Raw genomic sequence first — 13,149 nt, 5'->3', positions numbered from 1 at the left:
TACATGAGATATTGTTTTAATAACCATAAGGAAGTGTTGTCAAATTTGGTTGCACAACTCGTTTCGTATACACAGATGCATATTTCTTAATTTCCTCTTGGCAATAAAGTTCGCAATGAATTTTTTCTCGACTGATATTGTTGGGATTGTGGACGACTACTGTGCAGTAGTTTCCCGCCAATGAATTCTCGCGATGGAACATGGCGTCTTTCATGCTGTTTAAATTAAGGATTGTCGAATTGATGTAATTTAGGGAAAATCCCTTGACTTTGCATACCTCCTTTCCTTTATGGGTTCTGTATGCATAATTTTAGGACCATTGCACACAAACTCGATAATCCAGTCGTCCTTTTTCAATTCGTTTGTAAGTTCACCCAGATAATCACCAATGGGAAATTCTATTTCCCCTTCCTTTTGGGTATAGATTACCGAGTCTGTGTTCCAGTACAAAACGCGGGTTTGCAACAAATCTAATATTTCGTACAACTTAAGGCGGGCCCAACAGGTAGTAAATGAAGCCAAAAAAAACATTGCTGTGACTGGGGTCGCACATGTCCTCCGAGGTACGTTTAGTAGACAGCATGAGATGGTTGTCGTCTATGATATTAAAATCCTGAATTTCTATAGTTGGATTGGCCATCTGCTCAAACAACACGTGAGCTTGGCTGTCGTGAAGAATCTGCGTTTTGCAGATGTTCATTCTCTGTCCAAATTTACCCCAGAAACTATTCAATAGAAGCTTTGCCAGGCTACGTAGACCGGATTGTGCTCAATATTGTCGGAGTCTAGACGAAAACCTTCTCTCTGCTCGTACATCTCGATATATTGAGCAAAGTCATCCTCCGTCTTGATCCAGTCGGGTCGTCCACTGGCCTCTTGTTTAATTTTCAAAAACATGTTGATATAAGGCGCAAATAGTCCACCCGTCTTGGTTACAGAGTCGAACTGAGTTGATTCGCTCCAATGGTAGACTTCGTAGATTTTGAGGATCGTGTACCCCTTTTCAACGGCTTTGAGAAGTTCGGGTGTATAGTAAGTACCCGTCAATGCTCTGTCCGCGTCCGAACAAGCGCAAGGTTCTTTCTGTTGGCGCTCCACACACGATCGACATACGGAAAAGTTAACTTTCCCCGCGAGCGGTAACCGAGCACTGGGTGAAAAAGTCCTCGAGGCGGGAGAACTTTTACCTTTGCCAGTCCGAAATATTTTGAGATATCGTCAAACTCACGAGTGATGATCTCGGGATGTCCGGTCGGATATCGTGCCGTCTTGTTAACGAAAGGGTACAGCGAGGTAAAATCGACGTATTTTTGTATCTCGTGGCGCTCTTTTGTACAACACACATCCGTTTGTACGTCCACCCATAAGACTATCCCGGGGGTCTAGACGCTCAGTCAATTCCAGGTTTTCGACAAAGGTTTTGGCGTCAGGGTCCTCCTTAATCACGGTGTCATATTCGTGTTCCCAGATGACGACAAGTTTCATTCCCAGACTCTTTAACTTTCTTTCTTTATTACGGGTCCGTGCAAGCAACTCGGATGCAGTATACTCGGAGTTTGGAAGTAAAATATCACCTCCGTTTTTGAAGCACGCAGGACATCCGTGAAAACGACAGCCGTGAAATTCATAAGCAATTCCGGCGGGAAATTCGGTGGTAGGTGCTACGTAACCATCTAGTCGATAACGAGTTTCCGGTACTCGGTACTCCCCTCTTCCGTTTAATGCATGGCAAATATCCAGGTGTTGACCGTTTGTGCGGGCGCGCTGCATTAACAATTAGAGCCATGCTATGGATTTTCTGCTGAATGGTATACAAACCTGATATCCGTTCGGCGGTGGACGAGCAATGGGGGACTTCACGAAAACTTCCTTGATTATTTCCATGTTCATTTTCTTAAATTCGTTCAAGTCTATCTAAACTGATAGAGGACAGATGTTTTTCCGTTTATTTTTTTAGCATCTATCCGGATCTCTTGGTCGTTTTCCTTGACGATTAATCGCCACTGCTCTTCAAGAAATTTTTGCTTGTAAACTTCCATGCAAAGAGATGCTATGGTACAGGAGTCAAATGCGTCAATGGCGCGACCTCCGTCTCTGCTAGTCGCTTCGTGTAGGAGGTGTTTGAATTTTATACAGGCTCGCCGCAGTATATCGACGTCGCTTCGACAGTATTTCACCTTTTACGCTATGAATATCAAACACTTCTCCGCTGTCAATTTTTTCCCGATACCACTCGTAGAATTTTTCCCGCCCTTCGATTGACATGTCATCGAACCCGTAAGTCTCAGGCGGGGGATACGGCCCCACGTATGATAAATTTTCCCGACACGTAAAGAAGTGCGGGAAATATACTTTGGCTAATGATTCCAGTTGGAATGCTCCAGGTAATTTTGCCAGGGCCATGGGTAAAAAATGAAATGAATCAATCTCTCTGATCTGTAAAGCATTCACGTTAAACATTTGCACTTTACTACCGCTGTAGATAATAAAGGAATGTCGTATAGTCTGCGATATGAGGTACTGAAGTAGAAATTGAACATCGTATGACAGATTGTGAAAAACGACCGTATACCCTCTGTGGTTTTCGTGGAATATCCATCTACCCAAGTCGTACAGAGTCTTAAACACGCGCTCTCGGAATCCACACTCTCCGGGACAGGGGGTTCTGATATATCGTTTGGTCTTTTTATCTCTTTTAGCACAACGATTGCACCGATCTCCGCATTCATTGCATGTGCTCTCTGGAGTCATGTCATTGTTTTCGCACTTTGTACAGGCGGACTGACAGACGGCTAAGACAACAGAATGCCTTGATTTTCCGCAGTAAGACTGGAGACAATGCTGACATCGACGGCAATCCAAACAGGTCTTTTCCTCTTGAATACATTGAGCGCAGTTTGTGTCAAGGCGAGGGGCATATCCCCATTCACACTGCACTATTTCATCCCTCTGCGATGCCTCTATATCGGCAAAAATGTAGCGTCGCGTTCCGTTGTCGGAAGGGGGGTAGCTTCTCGCGTAACAGAGATGTTCCGGTTCTACATACTGAAGGCAAGATTTACACGTAAAGTACCCGCACTTGTGATCCTCAGGCTTCATCTCGCATTGTTCCACGATTTTGTGACAGGTCGGACATTTGTATACTAGCTCGCATGGTACTCTACCGCTTTCGGTACGCATTTTATGCCTTTTGTAACACTCCGCAGATCTGCAAGTTCGGTGTCAATCTTGACAAATCCAAACCTGCTGGTTTTCACAATCATCCGACAAACAAACGCTGCAATGATTCTTACAAGCATGTTTATGTTTATGATCATACGGGGTCAGACACGAAGAACAGAAATACGAACTTAAAAAAAGCCACATATTTTAACAATGGCATGAAAGTGTCCCAGGTCCCTGTCTATGTGGTATAAAAATATTTTTTTTCTTTCCTCATCGCAGTTTTGACTGATGTATGAAAATGCGTTACTCAAAGCAGAGCTTATTACGTCAATGTTTACATTGAAATAATCCTCTAATTTTGGGATCAATGAGTACGTTAACGGTTGGTCTTTCGAAATGGCCAATGAATAACACACAGACCGAGTGAGGGTGTCCTGCTTTTGATCAGTATTTTGACACACTTGTCTATAGTACCACTGTGGGCATTTCTCAAACTGAATGAGAATTTCGGCTGGGGTGAGAGTAGAATGCAAATTTTTCAATCTCCTGTATTCGTCGTTGCTCGTTCTACAAGCACTGCAGAAAGCCACAAGAGCAGCTCTTAACAGACATAGATTATCGGTATTTTTTATCACCACTATAGATTTTTTTAATGATATCTGCATCGATGTTGCATCTTTACGTCGTTCAGATAATTGTTTGACAAACAGGAGATAAATACCGATACTAAATGGTCTTAAATGTTTTAGACAAACTTGCATACTATTTTTGATTTTCTCAACCATCGTTTCATTTTTCAGCTGATCAAATTGCCTCAGGCATCTTCTTTTTGGTTTTGCTTGAAACTCTCATTACAGTTTTTGAGACGTTAAGAAATATAAACATTTTTTTTTTATTTCTAAAATTATAATATAGTTACCAAAAAAAAGAAAGAAAGAAAGAAATCAGCCAAAAACAAATGCAGATATTTCTTTCGTCTCATCATATAGGAAAACAGTGGGGAAAAAACACCAAGCAAGTTTAAAAGTTTTGTTATCGGGTTTAATCAGATGATTAAGATTACAAGGCAATCAGCTCGTCCCTGAGGTAGGGGTCCCTCCTCGGAGAGATCACCGGCATGGACAGAGTCCAGCGGCAGGAGCAGGGGGATACCGGTTCCTTTTTGATGGCCGCCTGCACGTGGTGGAGTTCCTGTACCGCGGCCAGGGTGCAGTGGCAGGAATGGGGGGTCACCGCGGCTCTTTCTTAATGGTTGTCAGGGGGCCGCTTCCAGCTTCTGTGCAGCGGCCAGGGTCCGGCGGCATGAATGGTCTGCCCTGGCAACTTCACGTGGCGCCGCCGTAAGGGTGTCCTGCCCCCCCCCCCCCTCCGCAAAATGTAGTTGCGGTATCTCCTCAGGAGATACCGCAGCAGAATGCTAAGGCCGATCAAGCCGGCCATGATCATGGCCGTAATGGCAATACTGAAGGCTTGTAAAAAACTAAAAAATTGTAAAAAATACATTTCTTCACTGTGATAAGAATGTAAATCATTTTAAGTCATATCAATGACCCCCATTAAAAATTACATAAAAAATATTAGTTCATTTCGATGAAAATGTATAATTATTCATGACTGATTTTTAAATTTTCATCAAACGTCATCCTTCATGAAATTAAAATAATTTTTAACTTGTAAAAGGTTTTTAGCAATAAAATTACTTACTTGTCTAATTTCCATGCACAGCTCATGCAAAAAAAATTCTTCATCGGTATCATCATTTTCCCAATCACTGACGTGCTGAGTTACATGTTAGTGTTTTCGCCTACGATTAAAATTTCTTTTAATAATATATATAATAAAACATGCAAATATCAAAAGAGGTACACAAAATAAAATGTAAAGCAGTTGGTCGTGATTCGTACCGAAGGACTCAGTGTTTTTCGTTCCGATGGTGGTTATACGAGTTTGTATGTCAGCAGTCGTCAAGTCCGTCAAATTTGAGGTGACAGTAAAATGATGCAAAGAGAAAGTAGCTGCATTTGGTAAAGAGGCATTTGTTGTTATTTGTGGAGTGTTTAATAAGGGGGGTGGTCTGTTTTACTGATTGCGTAAGCGGAGTACTGTCATGCATAGTCGCTGTTAAAACATTAGCAGTAGTTATAGGAGACAATGCCAGGGATTCATTTTCGGGCGAAGTAGTTTCATACGGGATTGGTGTACTATTAAATGCATAAGATTCATTAATAAGTGTGCTTCTGTTAGCATGCTGTTCGGTTACGTCAGTGGTTGAAAAGTTGTTGTATGTCCGTGACGAACCCCTTCCGAGTGTAAAATCTAAATTTAAGGGGAAAAAAAATCACATTTTAATTTGCAAAATAAAAAATGGATTCTGGCATGCGCGGATCCAGAATTTTTTTTTTTCCAAAAGGGGTGTGGGGGGGGGGGGTGGTTCCGAAGGATAATTGTTAGCCGGGGGTGGGGGGTCCGAGGCATATATGCAATAATTTTACCATATTAATATAATAATTTTTTATTTTCCAAATAGAAAGGGGGGGGGGGGTGGTTGGTCGGGACCCACCCCACTCCCTTTCAGATCCGCGCATGTTCGATAATAATCAATTGCACTCTTCTCCACTCACACGAACAGAGGAGTGTATTCACAACATCAACAATAAAAAGTTGTCCATAATTGTTTTTATTTCTTTTCTTTTTCAATCTCTAAAAAAAAATATTTCATTTTTACCCTGTTTGTGTGCGCGCTCGATCGAAACGATCGAACGCGTGGGAAAAAACCCTGTAATACAATGTTAGTTTTCCCACGAAAACTTTAACAGAAATCTAAAACCAAATCGCCCAATTAAAGGTATTAATAAAAAAGAAGATACAGTGACAAAAAGAAGAGATTACTCACGCTTCTCGCTGGTGATTTCCAACAGCCCGGTTTCATCGTCGTGGTCAAATCTACAGATAAAGTTTAATTTTCCACTTCATTTGCATCAGAGATTTGATATTCATAAAAGCGTTTAAACATTTGACATAAAAGACAGAATTTTACAATGATCTGTGAGATTAAACAAAAGTTCTGTACCTTTACACAACACGCGTCCGTTCATCAGTGAACACGCCATGAGGGAATGACTGATAACGGTGTCACGCTTCACACGGGTGATTGCACAGAGGAAGGTTCGCAGATTTGAGAAACAAAGAAGAGGTCATGTGACCAAAAAAAGTTTTATTCCAAAACTTTTGAAATCCAATTTCTTGTATTTTTTTTTATTTTGTAAATTATTTCTATAATTTTTTTACGCAAATTTTATAAAATTCAACTCTGAAATACAATAACTTAACTGTTTCCAAAATAGGTCTTCAAATTAACTTACCTACACAATAAGTCGAAAATATCACCTTAACAGATAAATTAACACTCGAGTACAGTAATTTTGCTTCACCAATCACACTTCAGTTTTTTAAGTATATAATTACCTGAACAAAGGAAACTTTCTCTGGTAGACCGCAATACTATTTGCTTAATTGCATACATGCACAATCGCTTGTATACCGACATGTTGCTACATTCCCCGTGGATCAGTACTTGGTCAAGCGACGTGTTTGCTTTTAAAATTATTTCATTTATCGCACATTCCACCTGGACATTTGATACAAATTCTGGACATGCCCGTACATGGCGACAGTAGGCAATTCCTAATTCGTTTAGACAGTCACAGGGTGGAGTGTGCTGAGACAAACATATCCCGAGAAATACATGTAAAATAACTATCACAATCATTATGAAAAGAAAATGTGAATAACATTCAACTGTTCCACTTGGTAACTTTTTTGCGGGAAAGAGAAGAGAAAAAGTTCCTACGATTTATTTATATCAATTTTATTCGACTTTGATTCGTTTTTGTTGATCTAGGAGTTTATTCTGATACCCCTATTACTAATGTTTGAAACAATGCAGTATTGTTCCCTACCCACTCATAACATAATCTATTTGGCTGCAAATTAATTATTTGCTCTCAATATGAAAGGGTGTTGTGACCCCCTTATTCTAATGAAAATCTGACAATCGAACCCTCTGCGGAAAAAACAGAACGCACTAACTTATTATCAGGTGGTGAAATATTTATGGAAGGGGAAGGGGGATGAAGGGGAGGGGGGTACAACACCAAACATTACTTCTTTGTAATGTATAAGTTTTTAGCTTTCTGCATTCACTCGTAAAACAAATCTTTATCAGTACAAAATATGAAGAAAACAAAATCCATGAAGATTTCCTAGTCTAGTTGAAATCATTCAAATATCATATTCCAATTTCAAAAACAGAAACCCGAGACAGATCCTGAGACTATATAACCAATGTTTTAAATTTGCAACACTATCAAAACTCATCTTTGGAAAACCAGCAAAACTAACAGCTCGAAATTTTTTTTGGAAGCCATTATCATGGGATAACTGTCCATCTCCCAGAAACTTACAGAATATTTTGTTTGAAGTCAATCATACCGGAACAAGAAGAAAGAAGCTTTGGGGATCTGCGGCGTCTTTCCCTACAAACAACCAACAGACACGCAAAATATGTGGTGGACAATGCTGTTCTACGATTTACAATTCAACAACAAATTAACTCAAAACCGGACACTCTAAAATAACAAAACTCGATGATCAGCCATCAATCCAAGCTCCTCGAGAAACGTGGCAACACCATTTTCTCAAATGAATTTGTTAAAAAAAATCCAGTTCTGTTTCAAGCCCATCTGGAAAGGATCTCGGACTTCATGTTGGCAGGAAAAGATGTATAGTTGTCATGGGTAGAAGGCGGCATTGAATTCTATGATGGTGAGGATGAGCCTTGCAGGAGACAGGAAGGTCCACGAATTAACAACTTTACCTCCTTCAATCTGCACAGAGAAACATCCTTTTTGGCCTCTGTTTGGAAAACATGTGTTGACAAATTTGCAGAAGGTCTCCTCAAACTCCCCATCAAGAGAATCAGGGTCTACTATGAAGAGGAAGCAAAATTCATATATCCACTAAATGGTAAATACATATCTTAACATTTCCTTGCTATTAAAAAAGTAAAGTTTTTGAACTTTAACTGTGGCACTTAAATTGTAACTAGTTGCCTAAATAGAACAATGAAATTTTACCTCTAAACACGACTGATCCTTGCGCAAACATGGTGACAGAACAGGATCCTTTTTGCAGACAAGGGGAGGACTCGGAGTCGTTGAGTCAGGTAACCTACAATTTCAATGTTAAATTTTAAAAAAAGGCAAGGTGCTAAATGTCATCTTAGTACAAAATAACTTGAATCTGTTTGCTTTTCTCTGATTTTACTGTTTAATAATTATATGCTTGGTGTTAAGTGTTAAAAACATGTGTATTTTATAGATGAAGAATGATGCAGGAAAATGTTTCCAGCATTACCAGGACAATGCTGTAGAGACACATCCCAATAATGACAATAATGGCAATGGGGCAGAGGCTTGCCCCAATGATGCTCAGGAAGGTAAGAACAATTTTTTAAATAATCAATACTGGTGCAAAGGGTGTTCACAAAACAGCACTTAACTAACCATGCAAATGAAAAATACAACAATAAAATGTTTTACCTCTAGACACAACTGATCCTTGCGCCAACATGGTGACAGAACAGGACCCTTTTTGCAGACAAGGGGAGGACTCGGAGTCGTTGAGTCAGGTAACCTACAATTTCAATGTTAAATTTTAAAAAAAGGCAAGGTGCTAAATGTCATCTTAGTACAAAATAACTTGAATCTGTTTGCTTTTCTCTGATTTTACTGTTTAATAATTATATGCTTGGTGTTAAGTGTTAAAAACATGTGTATTTTATAGATGAAGAATGATGCAGGAAAATGTTTCCAGCATTACCAGGACAATGCTGTAGAGACACAGCCCAATAATGACAATAATGGCAATGGGGCAGAGGCTTGCCCCCATGATGCTCAGGAAGGTAAGAACAATTTTTTAAATAATCAATACTGGTGCAGAAGATGGTCACAAAACAGCACTTAACTAACCATGCAAATGAAAAATACAACAATAAAATGTTTACCTCTAGACACAACTGATCCTTGCGCCAACATGGTGACAGAACAGGACCCTTTTTGCAGACAAGGGGAGGACTCGGAGTCGTTGAGTCAGGTAACCTACAATTTCAATGCTACAATAAAAAAAGGCAAGGTGTTAAATGAATTATCAAAATATTGGTAAGGCTGAGAAAAAAAGTGTGTTTCCTGTAACCTGACATATCCTAATTTTTACACACGACCCTTCAACTTTTTATTCCACATCTGGATTTGGAAATGTACTTCTCTGCGCATGCATATTTTTCATGCAGTATTTATTAAAATGCATACCTGCATCATAGATTGTGTCTGTTCTTGTACTTTAAAGAGTTCACATTTGTTTTGTTGCATGTTTTTATTTATATGTGTATGTATATTGACAAAAGACAATGTATTTAAAATAAATAGTAAAAATAAAAAAAAGTTCTTGCCTAACTACCTACTCTACATGTTTTTGTCATGTTACCAGCAACGCAACTATTTTTTTTATTTGGACTATGTTAAATTTTCGTTCTTTTTTAAAACCATATTTAAAGTTTTCATTGACGTTTTATCTTTACAGAATATATTAGCACAAGAGATTCTGATGCACATTTACCGGTAGAAAATTTTCCACGAAAGAAACCTTCGCTTGTAGCTGAATTTGGTAAAGTATCTGATACAAATTGCTTAATGGTGTTTATTGTAATAACAAAAATCAAAAGTTACCATTTTAACCGACAAAACTTGACATTGAAAACTCTTTGTTTCAGACCCTTAACCGAAAAGTTGCAAAAAGAGACTTTTCATTGAAGTTAAAGGTAAACATTTAAAATGACCAATAAAGGAAAAGCACAAGGACAAAGTTTGACAAGAAAATTCTATAAAACAATTCTTAAGCAAAATACACTTATTTTACTATTTATATTTTAAAAATACATGTAATAAGATTTTTTTTACACCAGTAATTACTGTAATTCACTGGAATATTTTAAATATTTTTTAATGGATCCAGGAATTTTTAAGCAAGAAATTTATTTTAAAAATAAAATCTTTAGATCAACCAAAATCAACGGCTGATGTTCTGAATGCCTTACTTGGGAACTCGAAGCTTGTGGCCGAGTACACGAAATACAAGAGACTGTGTAAAACCAGCCCTCATGACAAAAGCTTCAGGAAGTGTTATGATGCTGCACTAGCCAAAGTACAGATTGCCATCAGCAAATTTCAGAGAGAAACTAAGAATAATCCTCTCCTGGAAGAAAAAAGAAAATTGGCAGAATCCTTACTTACACATTGGAAAATATATCATTTTTGAATTTATTCAACTTGTCAATATATTCCATCATTGACAATTAATGAATTCTAATATGCCAGCATCTCAAATAAATTAATAGCATCTAAATACATTGGTATAAATTGTTGTTTCCTTTCTTGATAATTTAAAGAGACACTTCAGGAAAACTTGTATAATACATGTATTCTAGGGATGGGACGATCCACCGATGCACCGGTGAATCAAGGTATTTATTTTGACGATATTTGGATCAATACATTTACCATTAATACAACGATACTTAAGCGATTTTTTTTTATTTTCCAAAAATATTTGAGCTTCATATATTAGCTTTTTTTAGTCCTCGGCCTAATATGAAAGTACAAAGCTTTCGGATATAGTTTTGACATGGAAATTTGTATATTAAATATTAAAGCTGCTTCGTCCGATTTTTTTATTTTTACAGTACCAACATGTTTTCCATACAAATCATTTATCTTAGAAAGTTATGGACTTTTTCCAATTTACACCAGCAGAATCAGTCTCCTTTCAAAGTTAGAAATATTCAAAGTAAATAAAAATAATTTCTCTTAGGCAAACGAAAAAACAAACCAGAATGCATCATGGGAATGTTTAGAAAAGGAAACCGCTTGGTTTTGTCCCCGAATGATTGGGGTTATTCAACCCACATGCTATGCATCGATTGTAAAGAAAGCAGACTTCAGAAATATTAGCCAAAAAAACGTACACATGTTTATTTGTAATTTGTCTGATCATTTCGACCTTTATCTAAAGCGATGTCAAATTCGTAATATAACCATATCCGTTTCGTCGTCAGGGGTGAAGTTTCACATGAGGCGAAATAACGCGGTACCTTTTAATGTCGTTTGTTTTGTAGCAAATTTTGTACGTATTTTTCTTCATTGAAATTTGGCATAATTGACGGGTAAAACTACTGCAATGTCTATTATTATACATATACTAAGCATAGCCATTGTTTAAAAGCGTGCATAAAATTTGATATAAAATCGGACCAAGCAGCTTTAAATTGATTGGAAAAATGTTGTGAATAATCATCTTGGGACAGATTTTAAATAACATGGCGAGGTAACATCCCATTAGACAGTTCAGAAGCCCCATCATGTATAAGTTCATTACATTTGTAGTAAGGATTCTCTTTATGTGTTAGCATACGCAGGGGAAATCCTGCCAGGGAAATACCCGGCGTCTCTGGCTTTTGTAATGCACCTTGGTTTGACTGGCTATTTATGGTGAAAATACACATTTTGTAAATTGTCAAGAGTTGCGGATCCATATATCTTTTAAGAGCTTAATATTTGCGTTTAAGGGTTCAAACAATATATAAGGAAAGTATTTAATAAGCCTAACGTGATCTTATAGTCTGCAAACATGCCATTCTGAAATGACGAGCCTCGATAGTGATACAACAAATCTGTCGTCTGACCTACTTGCACGTTTTTATGCTAAATCGCAGAAAGTTCTCCAATTGTAAATTTTGCACATAAATAAATGGAATGACACAAAACAATTATCATCTACTTCATTGCGATAAAGTTTTACTATGTTTAAAAATAAGATTAAGACTGTGCGTATATAATTTCTACACGAATTTCACAGCTACTGGTAATTGGGTCAACACGTGGTTTTCTTACCTTAGCCTTTTTCAACAGTTTTCGTATTAAATTTACGTTGACTTCTTAAAATATACACACAAAAAGACAAAACATTGATATATTTCAAATAATATCTGAGCTACTCACGTTATTTTTTCTTTGAAACGTCTGAAAATTGAGATTTTGAGCAGCGCGTCTTCTGTTGACAATCTTCCAGCCATTGTGTTGACAAGTGCGCAGCGGAAGCGCCTGACCGACACAGATGTCGCACCAAACGACTCGCAAAAAGGACGTTTTGATAAAAGATGTATATTATTCTTATTCATAATTGAAAAAAAAAATAATAGGATTAACAGTCAAACTTGTTGACGAGCTAAATTAAAATATATTGTTTTCTATAATGCTGTAAATCGCATGGAATCCATATTTGGTAAAAGAGGCGGAGCTAAGCAGAGTTACGTCACATCTCATTATCTCCTTATTAGCATATCTTCTACCGATGTAGCCTTAACTGTCCTGCGTACACAAATGTGTGAAAGTTTCGTTCGAATTCGTGATTTTTGCACTTTCCACTTTTTCAAAGAAAATGCTCAATGGTTACTGACAACCTCTCTTAAAGGGGCATGGTCATGATTTTGGTCGAATTTTTTTTCTCTGTTTTTATTATTTGCAATGTTTTATAAATGCATTTCTAATGATCAATTGTAATTTGGGTGCCAGTCGTTGAGTTTTAAGCAAGATACAGGGCTCACAATTCTTCGTCATGTAAACAGGGCTCGTGCCCTGTTTTTGTTTACATAGGTTCAATATACCAGAAAAATATCTTTTTAAAGCTGCTTTGTCTATCTTATTATCCATTTAAAACATAAATAAATACTTTCTACCGATAAACAAATTTATTTTAGGTCTAAAACTTGAATTTTTCACTTCAACATTCGAAATGTAAACAAACGCTCTGTTTACATAGCGAAGAATTGTAAGCTCTGTAACTCGCTCATAACTCATCAATTGACACTCA

At 37.7% G+C, this 13,149-nt stretch overlaps 1 protein-coding gene and 1 long non-coding RNA gene across 4 annotated transcripts in view; one reads left to right on the top strand and one right to left on the bottom strand.

The window, feature by feature from the left end:
- LOC105341201 (protein jagged-1-like) overlaps positions 1-13,149 on the top strand; it is a 332,190-nt gene that overhangs the window by 127,676 nt on the left and 191,365 nt on the right. The gene's annotated exons all lie outside the window — the stretch shown is intronic.
- LOC117685761 (uncharacterized) lies at positions 7,793-12,595 on the bottom strand. 3 transcript variants are annotated; one of them, XR_010711103.1, is made up of 5 exons: positions 12,279-12,595; positions 10,319-10,476; positions 9,230-9,337; positions 8,766-8,859; positions 7,793-8,149 (listed from the first exon to the last, which is right to left on the bottom strand). It is a non-coding gene; the product is annotated as an uncharacterized lncRNA (long non-coding RNA). The 3 variants fall into 3 exon arrangements; XR_010711098.1 differs by having other exon boundaries at positions 9,230-9,323; positions 12,279-12,593; XR_010711099.1 differs by lacking the exon at positions 7,793-8,149 and adding an exon at positions 8,324-8,394 and having other exon boundaries at positions 9,230-9,323; positions 12,279-12,593.

This window comes from Magallana gigas, chromosome 1, assembly GCF_963853765.1.
Source record: "Magallana gigas chromosome 1, xbMagGiga1.1, whole genome shotgun sequence".
Taxonomy (NCBI): Eukaryota; Metazoa; Mollusca; class Bivalvia; order Ostreida; family Ostreidae; genus Magallana; species Magallana gigas.
This window is presented reverse-complemented; position numbering and strand designations above follow the sequence as displayed.